General features: G+C 39.5%; 1 protein-coding gene across 1 annotated transcript in view; it reads right to left on the reverse strand.

Moving 5' to 3' along the window:
• The window catches only part of TANC2 (tetratricopeptide repeat, ankyrin repeat and coiled-coil containing 2), a 142,836-nt gene extending 124,665 nt beyond the window's left edge, over positions 1 to 18,171 (reverse strand). The window contains exon 1 of the mRNA XM_031064389.1: positions 18,145 to 18,171. The gene's annotated coding sequence lies outside the window, so the exon portion shown is untranslated. The remainder of the gene's footprint in view (positions 1 to 18,144) is intronic.
• Between the last annotated feature and the right edge of the window lie 286 nt (positions 18,172 to 18,457).

Raw genomic sequence — 18,457 nt, forward strand, 5'->3', positions numbered from 1 at the left:
ACCCATCAGGAACTCCCCATCTGCATTCCATGAGCAGATCCAATGAGTCTGCTCTGCATTGAGCTTTTAAACAGCAAAGCTTTTATCTGCTCACAGGATTACATTAGAAATCTTTATGTGAATGCAGCAGATATTAGTGAGTTGTCAATAAAACCTGAATGTCATTAAAGTGCTTTAATTCTTTAAATGCCTTTAACCCTCTAATTATATTTGTAAATTCTGCTATTGAACTGTAAGAAAGTTATGAATTCTGACATGTTGTATCACAACAAATACACTTAGAGACTAATACACAAACAGCTTTGGTGACAGAGAATCACTTTTAGAATCATTCCCTCTTGATTAAACACACAAATCACCAACCAGCACACATAGTAGCTGCAGTATTTTCCTGTCAGGCTAAAATCCATGAAGGAAAAAAAAAAATTAAAGCTTTAAGATTTGAGGCAGAAACCAGAAAAGCTGCCTCCATGGAAACTCGACTACATAGTCTGAAATCACACCAGAATGTTTGAATTCACAGCAACAAGTTTGAGAAATGTCGTGAGATATCTTGAGCTGAATACCACTCATCGTATATTTGAAAATATTGAACATTAGAACTGAGAAACATCCAAATAAAAGGCTGAACTAAGACTAGTTTTCTATTCAGCCTACAGTAAACATAGGAACCTTTTCTGCCCCCCAATCCAAGCAAGCAGGTAAAAATTCACAGCAATTTTGAAAAGCTAATTGAATCTGAAGCCTCTGGACCAAACATAGCAAAGGTCACATGTATCCTGATCTCAACAGTTTAATTATATTTTCCCAGAGAAATTAGCAACTTACTCATACTTTTATCAACAGAACATTAATACACAGACATTAAACACAATGGCCATCTGTCTTTGAAAACCAAAACTACCCCAATGATCAGAACATGCTGCTCAACCAGTCCTGCTGGAAAGCAAAGGCTCTAAAATGTTCTCATGAATAGGGATTTCCATCTTTAAATGCAGTTATTTTTCTAGTTTTGGCTGTCAGATGCACCAGCTGGTATAAATTGAGCAAGCCTGGATGGTATTCTAAAATCAAATCAAATCACAGTTTAAATTCTTTGCACATATATACGTGTTGGAAACAAAATACATACTGACTAAAAATAATCTTGATTTCAGTTCTAACTTGCATAAATTATTTTTTAAGCAAAATGTGTGTTTTAATGATGTCTGTCATGTAACAAATCAAAGATCAGGAAAATGACAGCATTCTTTAAATTATTGTCATGTAACTATGACTGACCTAATTTTACTGGGGACTAATCTGGAAAAAAAGTCTCATGTTTCCATCTTGGCAAAGAGTTTGTCTTCTTAACCTCATATTCTCTAATTAAAAGTAAGATTTGAATCATATGTTGCCATACATAATGACTGCACTTACACAGTTCATTACACAGGAAAGTAGACCATTGATAAATCAAGAATTCCACAAATAAAACCATACAACATAACACTCCAGTCCAGAATTAGATACCTCTTGGCTGATTTTCAAAAGTATTAAACAAGCATCCACTCTACCATATTTTAAGCTGGCAACAGTTTCTTCATGATCATCACTCTAAATAACTATGGGAAAGCATCCAGACCTCAATGGAATAATGAAAAAAAAAATCAGAAAACTGACCATGACTTGAATTAAGATTTTTTTGCTTATCATGTATGCCTTAAAAAAACCCCACCCTGTGTGTTAAATGTAGATGACATCCACATTCTGCTCTTCACAACTCAGGCTCCTACTTTTATACTGCAATTATAAGGAGCTCCCATTTTATTTTCTGCTCACAAATAGTTCCAACCTATTCATGAAGGATTGCATTTTTCAGCATCTTAATCACGTTTTTCAAAATTTACAAACTTACCTATTTGCCACCTTTTTCCCAGCAATCTGGGGGCAGGAGCTGTTACTCTTTCATGGTACCTGGTGGTCCCCAGCCCTCACCTCTCTCATATTTTCACACTCTAATTACCATCTTATGTTTAATAACTCTGACAGACAGAGACTGTCAGAGCAATGTAGGAGTTAGAGGTGGTGCCACAGCAGAAAGGAGCAATGAGTAAGTGTAAGTCTTGGGTCATGCTACCCTTACCAGCAAATCTGCTCAATGGCTTTAGAGAGAGAACAAGTGTGAGTGAGTGTTGATTATTCCTTGACTGGTTTTCATTTCAAGTATTCCAATACTGTAGGCTCCAGAAGGAAAGCAAGCCAGTTATTTTTGTTGTTTCTTATTTTCCTTGGTTGTGCACTCTCTTCAATGCCAAGAAATGGACAGAATTTGGGATTTGCCTCAGTGAGTGATGACATAAGTTATTGATGATTATACATGCCTACATTTGCATTCCAAATGCAGGGGAAAATACATTCCCTCTCTTTCCATATCTAGGAGCCATTACATTTCCTCCATAGGACAGACTACAGATATGATTTAAAAAATCAGTTTGTTTTTGTAGTTATGCAACTTTATGGAATAATCTCACCCATCACTGCAAAAGTTTTACTGAAGCTAAAAATGGGGGAGCAGTGTAAAGGCTTTGTCTAAAACCCCAAACCAACTCTGCTGTGTTATCACTGACTTTGACACACACTTTCTGATACTCCTTGATTACATCCACGAGTCATGCACTGAGCATTTCCTTTTCCAGAATGAAAGAGAACAGTGTCCCCAAGCATTCTGGTGCTGGAGGGACTCAGAAAAGCACTGGAACTGCAGCATCACCTGGTTTCACTTGGCTCTCTGTGAAAGCAGGGAAAGGACTGTGCAGTAAAGCAGGCAGGAGGGGCAGGGCAAAGCAAATTGCACCTCTGGTTTTTCCAATGCTCCTGTACCAGCCAGCTGAAGTGACTAAGGCACTTCTGAGCCACAGGCAAGGCTCCTGAGGCCAATATAATGTTTTGGTTTTCAACTGGGATAAGTTAAGAGGATACTTGGTATTCAAAGCCAACTTCCTAAGCCGTGGTAATGTAGTTTTCAGGAGTCACATTGAAAGTAACTCAGTCTTGGATTTGGGAAGTGCTCAGCTTACTCTGGCTCTCTCACTATGAATGTTTTCTGCCTGCTACTGTTTATCTCCTCAAGGCTTTGTGGACTTGGTTCTTTGATTCCCTTTTTGGACCTCAAACAGCTTGCTCTATGGTTAGTTGATTTCTCCTGTTAAAAAAAAAATCTCACTGGGCTTTCAGTTCTCACTTGCATCACACTGAGGAACTATAGTTGTTTTTGCCAGAACTGTAACTCTGTATATCTCCATTTTTGCTGCTGGTTGTGGGATGAAACCATAAACCATAAACTCCTGATTGTGTTGTTAGCTGAGGAGGACAGTGTGAAGTGAAGTTCGTGTATACAACACTGAATTCTTTTGAAGCCTGCTATGTGCTGTAATTTCAAATGTACTCACACAATGGCTTCATTTATAACTCATAGTTTAAACACACTGTCTGAAGTAACCCCTTTGGTTACATTCCCAATTCATTGGTCTCAGCCTTAAACAGCAGCCCATTGTCTCCTCTGCTGTAGCTAACATAGCCAAAATGCCTGATTCACCTTTATTATACTCTGAAACAATGTCTACTAAGAAACAATGGTCTGAAATTTCCTCAGGCAAGTTCGGCAGAAAAACATTTCTGACATCAAGATGCGTTACAGCAAATACAGCAATCGCCTGGCTGCATCACCACCCATATCAAAAAGGCTTTTTTCTTTAGCAAGAATGAGTCAGAAACATGAAAAATAGTTAAATGTTCAGAATCTTGTAGCTAGATGGGATTATCTTACATCTAAATTAAGTATGGATAGCATGTTTTCCAAAGTTCATTGCTTTTAAAGCCAAATAATGCAAATGATACGGCAGAAACCACTTGAGGATAGTCTTAACACAAATCTAAAAAAAGGCATATTTCCTCAGCTACCAGAGAGCTTTTATGCTCTATAAACACACACAAGGAAAGCAAAGGAGGAAAATCTCTGCTCTCAGCTTTTGGGCTCTTGCTATTAAAGCAATATTCATAATCCCTACTGCCCAGCTGTGTGATACAGTCATTTAACTTGTTAACCTCTAGCGATCACAAGACCCATGAATAAATCCCTCCTTTATACATGATGGAAGCAACTCCCCAGCTCAGCAACACCTCCCAGGAACTGAGCCAAGGCAAGGAGATGAACACGGATACTAAAAAACACAAGAAAAGCAGCATGACCTCACTTCCAGCAAGGATTTAAAGGGCATCATGCTGAGAGACAAGCATGGTACATACCATGTACATAGGTATATTCCACTTGAAATCCGTGCTTCATTCTCTCTTTTCAAACTGGTTTTAAAACGCATCTCCTTCTCTGCTACACAGTTTCTCTATACTCCATCATTCCTTTGCTACCTAAGCCATGTCCTGTTTCAAGTCTTCCTCAGCTCTAAAATATCTTCCACAAAACAAATGAAACAGAACAAAAGTGACTCTTAGGAAAATTTCTTGGTTTACTTTATTTACGAGTTTGTTTCTATTAACCAAACCACTGAGCCACTACGACATCCCTCCAAAACAACTGATATAGATCTCAAAAATTCCTGTAAGGTGAAACTATTAAAATACTAAGGGAAAACATAGGAAAGCTGCTGACTAAGAAATCATTTCTCTGCTCTATAAAGCCCAGGCAATTAGGATTACTGTAAATGAAGCCTGCAGAAAAAACCCAAAACTCTTCCTTCTCCCAGCAAGCTCACTGTGCAGAGCCAATAGCAAGTGTTTGCCTTTGGTTTTCCGGGTATAGGAAGTGCATTTCCTCTGCTGCTCCTGCAGCCCACTGCAGGAGAGATTCACAGAGCAACAATGCCCAGAAAAAGAAACTAAAATAAGAAAATCTCAGCTCAGTCAACAGTGAATCTAAAATGACTCCTTTGGTGTCAAGCTAAGGTCTCTGCTGTTAAAAGGTGACTCTGCTCATGAGTGATTTTTTGTATAATAATTACTTTTAATACACTAATACACACAGACACAGACAGTGTGGTTTTGTTGTAGTCCCTATGCTGCTCTATCAAGAAAAACAAGGATTCTTCCACTTGCACCAGAATAAAGAGGCTTCCTCCTTCCCAACACAGTTCAAATCACGCATCAATATGTGACATATAATACAGATTCAGTGCTAGTTCTAGGTAATTTGACAGTAGAGAATTAGATTCCGAACTTGAAATCCTTCTAAGAAGTTATTACTGCTGCAAAATTACTATAATATGACTACTGCAACAGTTAATTAAAAAGATCTGTCACCATGTTCAGGAAAGAATTTTTCACAGGCTGTTTTTGCTACCAACTCTACCTGCTCTAAGTACTCACACTATATTGGCAGTAAAGTGGAATGATTAGTTGAATCTATGTAAGCAAACTTAAAATAACTACACCCCTGAAGTAATGAAAAGAGGAAGATAAGGAATGAATTTCAGTATTATTAACGACACCCCTTCTCTTTAACTCTCAATTATATTTGTTTGTATAAAATCATTTGTGTCAGGGCACATTTTATTAGCTTGCTCTGAAACATCTGTAGAAAACTCAGGCAGTAATTAGACACATTAATGTCTAATACTGACGAGTAATTTACCTCATTCCCCACTGCCAGCTAAGAAATGCTACTTAGTCCTCTCTAAATGTACTCTTGCTACATTTTTCCAGACTACTGCAGAATATAAATTATGGTCATAAATACATACACATAGAAAAATTTTAAGGACTATATCAAATTATTAGAAAAGGGGAAACCATATAAAATTCTCTATTAAAGGCTGTAGTCAACAAGACACCAAGTCCCAAAGACCTTATTACAAATACACATAAACAACATGGTAAATTCAGAAGAACTTGGGGGGAAAAAAAGTAATGAAGATTTACCAGCTTCCAATACTCAGCTAATAATTAAAGATGTGAAAATCCACTAAACATCCACGGAGAAGACGCTGCTTAGAGCAAAAGGTGACCTGTAACCTTTACTATGAGGGTGTGTAGAAAAATAATGCTGATTCGCATTCCAATTCAGTCTCAAGCCTGCCTGCACTGCAGATAAGATAAATGCATCTGTAACACCAGGCAGTTTTCACCAGAAAGAAATACACAACTACATTCCTTACAGCTCAGTCTCAGCAGCACCCACCTCCTGAACCACTGCCCCACATACATAATGCAAGCAAATTCCTGTGAAAAGTGTATTAAATAAAATTTAAAATTCCTTTCCTCGCATTTCTGTGGAAATAATAATAATAATTTTTTAAAACCTTTGATGCAAGGTGCCATGAAAGGGCAGTATATGTGCAGTCAAGGAGAAAAAGCAGCTGTTCCATCTTCGATAGCAAGTCACCCCGAGTGCAGTGATCCATTCTATTCTGAAGGATGTTGACTGGCATTTGTAGCACAGGTATAAATGTGTCAAAATCCTGTTTGACTTCTAAATCGCTCAACCAAGTCAGTCTTAATCTCCAGATGAGCTTCTGTTCTCTCTAAATGCTCCATTAGAAGATTGGGAGCCTTTTTCACACAAGCTTTTCAGAATATATCATTACTAAGTTCACCACTTTTCGGTTACTCTTCCCACCAGCCTACCCACATATTTATTTACATGCAATTACCTATTCAGGAAACACATTTACAAATTCAGAAACATCTCGTTGCTGCTCTCTTCCTTAACGTCAACTTCACTACCTGAGTTCTCCAATAATTTATTTGCTCATCTTCTTTCGCCCTCAGGATGCACAAGACAATAGTGAGAAATATAAGCCCTGGCATTTACAGACTTGCATCTGCAGGAACAACTCATGGCAAGGGAGAAGAAAATAACATTACTGTCACACACAGGCAGCTCCTGGGTCATCTTGACAAGCAGGACAACTTAGGAGGGAAAAGTATCCAGGAATGCTGGAAAAACACAGAGATTGCCATCCCAGAAAAGATTTCCTTTCAGCCTACTGAAAGGCACAGAGCAGAAGCTGGAGTTCCCATAGAAAAGACTCTCATAGAATAGGGATGATGACCTGACATCTTTTTGGGAAGCTCACAGGATGAAGAACAAGCAGACTTGCTCAGCCCAAGGGTGTTTTGAAGGTGACACTGCAAACAGCAGACAAACCACTCAAGGCTCCTCAGTTCTGCACACCAGCACAGACTGGTGCCCTTTGGAAGAAGAATAATTTCTCACACGCTTCCTTTATTGTCACACATGTAATTCTCTCAAGGCCAGGTAGAAACACTTTCCCATGGCTGCTTTTAATGGTTTAAAAGTTAGCACGTTGATGGAAGAGGAAAATGGGAAAGAGCTTCTCTCTGTGTGATTATTTACTCAAATCCTTCCCATTACTAACAAGCAGAACGATAAAAACCACCTAAGCATGAGGAGGTGGAAGACTTCACTTCATACAAATAGTTTCATTTCAGAAGATCTGAGCACACACGAGCAGAAGGGAAATCCATGGTGTTTGTGCAGCAAGTCCTGCCCAAGGCTCTGCTGCCCACCCACAGCTCACTCGGCACCCGAGGGACCAGAGATCAATTCCTGGCCCTGCCACCCCAATTCAACCACGCCACAAAGATAAAACAACAGCAGGATGAGAAGGGGGAGGGAGGAGGAAGAGGAAGAGCACAAATAAAGGAAGGAAAACCAAGCTGATGTTCCTCTAATGAGCAACGTGCAAATCTCGTCATCTGATATCTATACTGGGTAAAAGCAACTTTTGGAGGAAAACAAACAAAACACAGTTGAAAAAATACCAGGTTCTTTCTGGAGCTTTCTTATAGTATTTCTAGGCTAATTCACATTTTTGCCTACAGTATTTCTACATATTATTTAGTATAACACTGTTAGCAAGCTGCACTCAGATAAAATCCATCTCCTCAAGGAAAATCTAGAATTCCCAGAGGTACACAAGTAATACAATATGAAATCTGGAGACATCTTTCCTTTATTTAAAAGGTAAACATATAAATATTGCATCTTTCCATCAAATTAGGCACATTAAACATGTAAGTGAAGTGACTAATATTTTAAGTGGTTTCTTATTTGGAAGAAAATAATAAAATTCAATTTTATTAAGTATTTACACTTTCAACAATCATTTACTGTTTCTGTTTAATATTAAAAACAAAATCAGATCAAATCCCACTAGCACAAGCACTTCAGATAGAACAACCTGACACCAGGAATGGAAACTCGGGATTTTTCAAGAGGGAGAATGGACACAGAGTGCTTTTTCCTGGGCTCTCTGTAGTTATAGTTGATGTGAATGATGTGTTACAGAGCATCTTAAAAATACAAACAGGCATCCTACACAACAATTTTGCAGTTCCTTTTAATCACATCCTGCAGTTTACACCCCAACCAGCCACGCCGCATCCTTTTCTTACACATAATATTAATATTTATTCACATTTTCTTGAAAAACTTATCTAGAAATCAGTCAGTCAACAACTTGTCGTGATTTATAGTTGTTGGGTTTTTTCCTAGCTATTCACAAAGAGCCTAAGCTCAGAATATGGAATAGCAGGCCTGCTGCCAGCAGACTTCCTGTGCTCCAAGCCTGAAGCATATGGATAAGCTCTTAATACAATACAGAAAGACACTTCTTGAATGTAGGCAAGCAGGATTGCTTTGCACAGAAGTTCAGCACAAGTGTATAGACTATGAGCAAAGTGCCAGCAGATATAAATCTGGGGATTTATGTTATAGATGCTTGACAGGAGAGGTTTAAGCTGCCCAAATTCCAGAACTGCACACTGCAGCCAGCACTCACATCCATCAGACACAAGAGCACAGGTGGCAGAATGTGACATCTGAGAAGGGTAAATAAATGTCCACATCCACACTCAGCTCTACTGCATCCACAGCTAAGCAGGTAATCATTAATACTAACATTATTCTGAATATTACATCACTCTTAAACTGAGGAAAACCAACCCAGAGCACACAGTACATAAAGATGGACTCATCACTTGGAAGGTTTGTATGGTTCCTCAGCTTCCAGATAATGAGCTTATGTTACATGATTTAATCTTCCTTTAAAGATTGTTTTATCCAAACTTGGAAAGGTTTTTAGTTTGCCTCCATTTATGAAGAATGTTTATTTGCATCTGATTTTTAGTGGTTATGCTGGAGTAAAAAACCTTGACTACAGAAAAAGACATGTACATGTCACCAGTAAAGGTGACAGCCAGCTCCTTGTGGGGCCTGATCTGCTTTTTCAGCTGCCTGTCTGCAAGGACAAAAGCAATGCAAAAGTTTATTGTAAGGGCTTTCTAAGCACAAAATTTTAATTGCAACCAAGCAACACTAGACAACACACAGTATACAGTTACATCAGCCATATCATGGATTTGGTTTAGGTGAGTGCTCAAACTTGCCACAAAAAATTAACTAATTAGGGAGACTATTCCAAAATGGAATACCTGACAAACTGTATTTCTTAATAGAAATAATTTGGTAAACAGATTAAACAACCATATGCACACATTTAAAAAATAGCATTTGTTAACTCACTTAAAAAATCTGCATATGTATCCACCAATTTCAACTCAGATTTCTACTCCCAGAGGTCCAAACTACAGTAACACAACATGGAAAACTGACTCAGCGCAAGGATTAGGGGCGTATTCAGTAGGCTTGGACAGAATCTTTATTGACCAGATTTGGTAAAGTGGGCTTCTGGACATTTACAAGAGGCAGAAGCAGTTTAAAAAAACCCAAAACCAAAACAACAACAACAAAACCACCACACAAAGAAATCAGCGAAATCAAGAGTCCAAAGCAAAGCTTAAACACATCATGAGGATTCCTGCAGCTACAGCCATGCAGGGAAGACCCTGGCAAAGTCCCCGTCTGAGACAATGTACACTGACAGAAAAGCAGCTACATCTGCCTAGAAAATCTGATGAAGACCAAAGCCCTCTTTGAAAGCCCATCTGGGTCTGTGCAGAAATTTTCACCACACTGACCCAAAGTATTGACAGAGTCTGAGTGAGTCTACAACAAGAACCCAAGTCTGAAAAGGGCACAAATTCATAACTCCACCTAAATTTCCCTTGCCCTGCGTACATGCAAATTATATTTATCAATTTTCATTTCAGATGTTTTACAGTGCTTTGTGCTGCTCCTGTTCTTCTGTATTTATAGTGCTGACCATTTTTATTCGGAATAAACGCTGAGAAATTAACTTGCTCATACTCCAAGCTTCTAATTTTTTCAAGACCCATTTGAATCTAATCCTTTCTTCCTATCCCTGTAGCACCTTGAAAGCCAACACCATCCACATGTTTTACCAGTACACTCTCAATTCCTCCATCCAGGTTACTAAGCAACCTGGTAACCAGCTCTGCAGCCACTGTACTGCACTTCTGATCATGCCACATCCAACTTTTCAAACAAAAATATCACAGGCCACCATACTGAAGTGATTCACAAAGCACAACAAGAGAGTTTTTCACCTCATTACAAAGTTTCTCTGATTTTAGAGCAGCAATTTGTTCAAGACTAGTTAATAGTGCCAAAGACTGAGCTCTTCAGTCTCCATTGGGTAAAGTCTAAATCCAATCAACAGACCGTTATATAGCCTGCAAAAACAATTCCCCAGTTTCATGGATTCATCAAGTTGAGGCTTACATAATACCAAAAAAAAGCCTATTTTTTTTTTAGTGCCTAGGAGCTGGTCTAGCAGGCATCACAGCCACACTCGTCTGACTTACTCCCCTCACACTTTCTCTCAAATGCCAGCAACTAAAACCCCAGCAGAGCCCCCCATGACTGAAAATACTTCTCAAGTTGGCAAAAATAAACACTTGCATCTCTTTCTCTTTGAAAACGTACACTGATTTAGAATGACACCATTTGGCCTGTGATCACAACTTGTAACTGGCAAGAACTCCCACTGTTATTACTTTTTGGGATAACTGCTACCCACATAGAGCCAGATGGTCCTTTCCACCTCTGCTGAGGAGGTGGAGCAGCACTGCCTGCTGTCAGCATTACAGCTTCTTCACTTTCTCTAAATCAAGACAGGGATGATATTACCAGAATGAAGAGAAAGAGGATGGGCACTTGTAGCTCCATTGCAGTTTCAGCCTTCAAAGAACAATAGTCCTTTCTTTCATGGTGCCTGTTACACTAAATCTCCACTCCTGAAGACAAGAAAACAAGGGAATGTCATGGCCCCCATGCAGGTATTAACCAAAGGCTGGTGCCAATGAAAAGCTGCTCAGAAAGATTTCAATCAAACACAGATGTTCTAGCTGTGAAGCTGAGTATCTCATACTAACAACTGTGTGAAGCAGCAGGAAACTGAGTTGGGGTCTTCTAATCAAATCTTACACTGAAAATTAAATAGGAAAATCATTTGAGTAAGAGGAGAAAAACCCATTAAGCAAGAAAATGGGGAATTTGTCCCTCCATAAAATATAAATTATCTATTAAACTAAGATTATGTGGAACTGCAAAAGCTGCTGGGAAAGATAATCAGCATTAGACTCCAACTTATACAGAAAGTAACAGATGAAGCAGCACACAGCTACACACACAGAATACCTGCCACAACCCAGATCGTTTTGCACATATCCTTAAAGATAAAGTCACATAAAGAACACCAGAGCCTGCAAGTTGGGATAAACCAGCAAAATCTGCAGACACAAGCATTTATTTTGATCATTCAAATCACACTATCCACTTGCATTTGCACCTCTTCACAGGCTCAGTTTAATAACTCCCATAAAAGTTACACACTCACAACACACACATCCTTTTGTCTCTCTTCTCCAAGCATCAATGATTTCTAAAAATCTATCCTCACTATTTCACATTGGTTTTCCCTCTCTCAGAACCCTTCCATATTCTATTCCAGAAAATCCCTGAAGGATAGAAAGTTGTTTATCTGTTTGCCTGCTAAACTGCTCTTTGCTGAAGACTTTCCTCTAGAGCACTTGCAGGAACAGCCTGGCTAAGCCCATTCCAATTATCTACTCAGTCACTGACCCCTTCTGCTCCCAGATCTTCTTCTGCTCAGACATGGAACCAGGAATGTGCCTGCTCTGAAGCAGCCTGGAGAAACAGGAGTAGCACAGGGGTCTTAGGCCTGAAAAGACAACACTTCTTGACCAATTTCAAATTCCAAGCACCCTAAATAATGAATGAATAAATGCTGCCATCTCCCAGTCCTGGTAAGCTACAGAGCACACAGGCTTTCCCACTGATACCTGTCAGCATTAAAAACATGGGAACTCATTTCTACAAAAGCACTTTGTACCTTTATCTTCTTGTTGCTACACTTCTTCACTTCGCTATCTGGAACATTAAGAGCACCTATCAAAAACAATTTCTAGACAGAGAATAATCCTACATAATAAAATGGAAGATAAGGCAAAAAGGGAAAATAATTTGTTGTTAAGGACGTAAATAAAAGGACCGACCACCACAAATATTCCAACTCCCATTCTGAAAGATATTATACTCTGTCTTTAATTTTGGTATTTTTCATATGCACTGCTGGTTTCTCTGTTTCATCAAGGTTCTCATCCAAACTATGAAGAAAACACAAATTTTTATGAAAGACGCCTGAAAAGAACACAAAAAAAGGAGGAAACCACTTACACCCATATACAAGCCTTACTCATTAAGCCATATAAAAAATCTAAATTGCAGCAGAGGTGTTTCCTACTGATTGTTTTGTAAAAGCATTTTGCTTAAATAATCTGAATACAGAAAAATAGCAGCAATCTGTCAAATATTGTTGTACCTGCCATGGAAAGGGGAAAATCAAATAAACACACAAAATACTTGGAAAGAAAGTAAGTAAACAAGAAGCTCCCCATCATAAAATACAAATTAACCATCTCTTTTCTCACACTTCTTAATTAATAACAAATACTCAATGTGATTTGTACTGCAAATAACAATTCACCTATCCAAAATACTTCTTTTATTAATGAGATCATTACAAATCTTAAATTTGAGATCACTACAATTCAGCCATAATTAGCAATTACAGCTGATGTAAGTAAAAATACGACAATTGAATATTCACTAATAAAGTGAGGAACTCTGAGAAAAATGATGCATTTATGCTATTCATTGTTATTTGGGATTTTTTCCTCAGCTGTCAAGCTATTCTATATTTTAATCTTAAAATTATTCCCTGCAGATGAGGGTAAAAGATGTAGTTCAACTAGTCAGCTGAATTTCATTAGTGGTGTGATATGAGCTTCAGCTATTACACACTGGAAATGTGCAAATCTGATCTCTGAAAACCAAGTCAGCTAATTCCAATGGCAGAAAACGAGAACATATGGAAATCTGGATATAAAGACAAATAATTTCAAATGACAAGCAGACCTCTGCTGCCTCACATGCAACCTACTCTAAAAGAAATTATCACAAATTTACGAACTAAGAACTCAAGGAAAGAGCAGCAAGAAGGCTTGTCTCCATCCTTCCAAGCTCTGGGAAGGCAGGGATAATGGCAGACACACTTTTGGTATTTGCAAACGCACAGAGGAACAAACACAGCTTTCAGCCTCTCCGCTTTGATCGGCACAGTAAGGTCACAAATGCTCATCAGATGACTTTTCAGTAACTTCTGAGAAATGGGGCACCATGAATAGAACTGCTTGTGGTGCAAGAAAGGATCATTCATCCACCCCAGGTCCTCCACTCCGGACATACCACTGGATTCTTTCTCATTAAGTACAAGTGAACAACTAATGAGCAACAAGTTGCTCCAAGACTGAAATTATGTGTCTGAAAGATCTCTCACAACAAATCCCTCTGCAGCCAAACACTGAAATAAACAGCAAGCCTGCCCTCACCCTGCAGAGCTCCCAGTCTGCTCAGGAAGATGTTCCTTCGGTCACAAATGTGTTCTTTTCATAAAGGACAAATAAATAACAAATACTGGTAAGAGCTGAAATGTCAACATGCATGATTCATTGCTCTCTTCATTAATGATGCCAGCTCAAGAGACAGCACCACTCTCCCAGATTACTTCCCTGCCATTAGCTCACACAACATCACTCCTCAGCAGCACCAGGGCTCCAGCGGCGTGCAGGGACCTGCCTGTATAGGAATAGTAACATGAACTCACCAGGATCCTGTATGTTCCTCAAGTATCTGCATGTGCCTCTGCCAAATTGGCTCTTAAGGATTCCTACCTCAGGTTACTTCTTCAGTAAAGCTAAATAATCCTCATCTTTACAATGCAACAGACGGATGGGAGAGGAAGGGAAAAAAAACCAAAAAAAAGCCTACTCATATTTTCAGTTCAAAAAAGCAACATTTTTAGAAAATAAGCCCTGCACTCAGAGCAGGGAAAAAACTTTGCCAAAGTGTTATAAAAATTACTGAGGAAGCAAAACCTAGACTGAAGTTTGCTTTATGCAGAATACATAGAAACCCAACTATTACACAGATTTTATAAAAGCCATGAATAAGTAATGATTCCTTCAAAATCAAATAATGATGCAACATGGCACAAACCCAAAGCTGAGTCAAAGAAGCACACGGTACTTTTTATGTTTTCTCATTACTAATTAATGCTTTCTTACAGAGTATTTTTCAAGATAGAGTTTCTCATGCCACAGTATAAATTCTGTTATTTGATGAATTTTGGAATGATAGGGAATAAATGCTACCCAGGAAGAAAGCCAGGCTGCTCAGGGGACTCAACAGATTATTCAAAGATTTCTCTTCCTGAGGAGCTGAAACGCCACAGTCCCATTACCACAGCACCCAGAACATACAGCATCTTTATTCACAACACAGTAAAGTCTGCTCCCTCCTCAGAATCCTACAGGCAATTCCATGCCAAATTCCTCTCCAATGTGTCCAGCATCCTTGTTAAACTAGATCCTTTTGTCACAGGTTGCTGAAGTAGAAACCTGAGGAACCCAGGGATGGGACAGCTTCACAAGGGTCTGGGCTCTAAATTCCCAGTTTTTCCCTTTCAAATGCAAGTCTACACAAAACAAGTGCTATTTCCTCTAAGTAATATAGAGTTTGCATTTAAAGTAATAACTTTTCAAATGAATGTAAAACAAACAACTGCATTTTAGCCCCATACAATAATGGGACTGGAACCATTCTAAGGAACATAACTAGAATTTGGTTTTTCCAAGCTCATAAAATCCAGCTGGCAAATAAACCAGACACAAATGACCCAGTTCACTGGATCAAGTATTTCCAGGTGCAGTGAGCTCCAAGCACACTAATTTATCTCCAGCGAGTGCAACAGGCATGTGCTCCACTTTCCAGTTAAAATGAAGGTGCCATTCTGGGTTGGCTGGAGCTAATTTTCCTCGCAGTAGCTCACACAGGGCCATGTTTTGGTCAAAGACTTGAACTGCAAGAGTCAAAAACAACCAGTGGGCTGGTTACCAGCTGGTTACCAGTGTTACCAGTTCTGTTACCAGTGATGACCATGGTAACCTCCCAAAGCCCTTGCTGGCAATGTTACCATGTCCTGTGTCACCACAGAGCTTCACATGTCCTGTGGATGCTGAAAGAATTCCTAGAGGTGGGCACACATTTATCACACTGGAAACAAAGCACAAAACCTGAAATTACTGACCAGGCTGACTGCGAGGGTTATAACCAATGATGTAACAAAGGCTGCAAGACTATGAGTATTTGTGGAGTACCAAAAACAAACCATTCACCTCTGTACACCAAAAGGTGCCATTTTAAGGCTTTGTGCAATACAAATTCCCAACTGGAATCAACCATTCCGAGAGCTCATAAAGGATAAACCCAACCACTCTATTTCCTACTCCTGCATCCTCCTCCTGTCACTTTCAGGCTCCACAGGTGAAGTTCAGTTCGTTGATCCAGCAAGAAATTTAACTCCACAAAATAAACAGCTGTCATTCACACAACAGTTGCTCAAAAGTTCAATGCAGCACATGACAGAGGGTCCACAACACTGAGGGTGGGAGAACAGGACAGTGATTCAGCACAGCTTCTTAAAATCTGCCTAACCTCATCAAGAAACAAGCAAAGTCATTTGCCTGTCTGGATGTCAAAGGAAATTACCTTGGCAAAGGAAATAACCATTGTGCTCTAAAGAAAATTCATCCTCAAAAGTTGAAAGAATCAATGTTTATACATCAAAGAGACAAGAAACAAGGATTTTGCTTTTGAAAAAAATTCAAAGCAAAAGATTTTTTTTTAATAGCGCAAAATATGGGATTACAGGTGTTACCAGACTCTCAGCTCATCTCATGTTTAACCACCTCTAGAAAAGGGAAATCTTGATAAAACATAAGAAAGGACATAATCCTTCTCTTTTTCTAATGAGAAAAACCATGCACAAATTTGAGAGAGTCACAGGTCCATTTTTTTGTTTTTAATGTACCAAGGGGTTGTTCTAGTTTTCTGGCTTCCCTCTTATTGTTTTTCTTTTGCAGTCTAACAAAAAAGTAAGATATACTACCATGAATTTTAACAAGCATTCTGAAATTAAACAAAATACAAGATTATAAACTAATGAATACACAGTATAAACAACATAAACATGTCACAAGCAGGCCTGGCATCAAAGTGTTCTTCTGGAATTATATATAAACTCACACCTGCAAAACGCAAGAGTAAACAGTGCATAATATTGTGCATGATACATATTTGGGCCTGAAACCATTTGCATTTATGGTTATTAATATTAATAAGCAAGAATTTGCAAGCAGGAAGTTAGGGATGCTTGTCTGTAATGTATTAAAAAATTCATCTTGCAAAAATTCCCTGCACATAACAGGAATGCTCATGGACTTCTCAACATTAACATATGTATCACTGGTATTTCTAAAGGTTTAGCTGAAAGTAAATCTAGTGTATGCAACCTGAAATTTAAAACAACCCAGAAGCTCACACAGGATCATGGGAAAACCAATGGAAAAGACAGAAAGATGAGAACAAGAGAGGAATTGCTACAAGGCAATCAATACTGATAAGGAGTTTATTTTATAAAATTATATTAGTCATCCAGGTACCCTGAATATGTAAGCAGTAATTCACACAGTAATTACAAGTCTACCTTGCAGGCCAGTATGCTCCAATTATTCCATGGCCACAGCAGAGATCCAAACAGGATACGACCCTGCCACTGCAATGAAATTGGGGTAAATTTGGAATACACAGTCTTTCACTCTGTAGGATGCCCTTAGGATGAGTCACTACAGAAAAGAAGCACAACTCTAAGTAGTTTGTTTATTTTCTTAGAAGCCCAAGAGTCATAAAAGCCACAGACCTCAAACTGGCTAAGATAGTCTTTGCCTAAGCATTGCTGCTCTCTTTCCATCAACAGTCTGTTTGCAGAGTCAAAAAATGAGATTTAGATTATGGCAAATGGCAATATATTGTATTTTCTTCATTCCATCACAGGTCTATCATGCATTTCCTAGGTAAACATTCCTCCACACCAACTGCCCATAATCTAAGGTGTCTCACCACACAGTAAAGAGCCTCATGTGACTGTACCCAGCAAATCCTCTTCAAAACATTCTCACCGAAAGGCACTTATCACACCAGCTCCTTTTTCCTTTTTAATTCACGCCTTAGGAACGGATGTTCCCACGTGCGGGTTTGGAAATTAAGTTCTGAAGATTAAATAAGGAAAATAACAACCTTTAGCATTTTGCAGGAATCATTCCCCGCTCCAGCCTGAGCAATGGTGCTGGCAGGGTCTCTTGGCCATGTTGTTGCTCTCCATAGCACGTTTGCAGTATTTCTTCTTCTCCTCCCAATCCAACATTGATTTCCCTTCGCTCCTATACCGCAGCTATGTTGCACTCCCCAGCAGCGCTAATTAGCCTCCATAATTTATTTAAGTTCTCCAGCTATTTCATTTTCCTTGCACTATTTTCACCTTGATAAAAGCCTAAACCCCACACTGCTCCATCACTGCCCAAACCAGCTCGCCGACACTAGCTCCGGAACTTCCCAACACAAACGGCGATGAGAATCTGCCTTTTCCACCCAAAACACCCATCTGAGCGCCGTCTGCCTCATCATCATCTCGCTTTGCTTTTTTGCATTTTAGCCCCCACCGACCAACCCACGCCTGTAACGGAGAGATACAGCGTGTGTCATTAGACTCCACACGCCTTACTCACCCCTCGGAGGGCGCGGAGGGAGGGGGTTTAACCCTCCCGGTGCCCGCAGCAGCGGGGGCGAGGGCGGTGAGTGCCCGCATCACGTGTGCGGTACCTGCGGCACCTCCCGCTAAACACGGGGCGAGAAAAACGGCCTCGCTACAGCCTCCGCCGGGCCCGAGGGGATGGATCGGGCGGAAAAAACACCCATCGCGGACCCCCGCACGCCGCTTTCTCGTTAAACAAAACGCTCGGTTTCCTTTTCGAACAAAATAGTCAATTTCTCATTGAAGAAACGGAATTTTGGGGAACTCGCTGCTCGCGCCGACCCCGC

The sequence above is a fragment of the Geospiza fortis genome, unplaced genomic scaffold (genome assembly GCF_000277835.1).
Source record: "Geospiza fortis unplaced genomic scaffold, GeoFor_1.0 scaffold344, whole genome shotgun sequence".
In the NCBI taxonomy this organism is placed as follows: Eukaryota; Metazoa; Chordata; class Aves; order Passeriformes; family Thraupidae; genus Geospiza; species Geospiza fortis.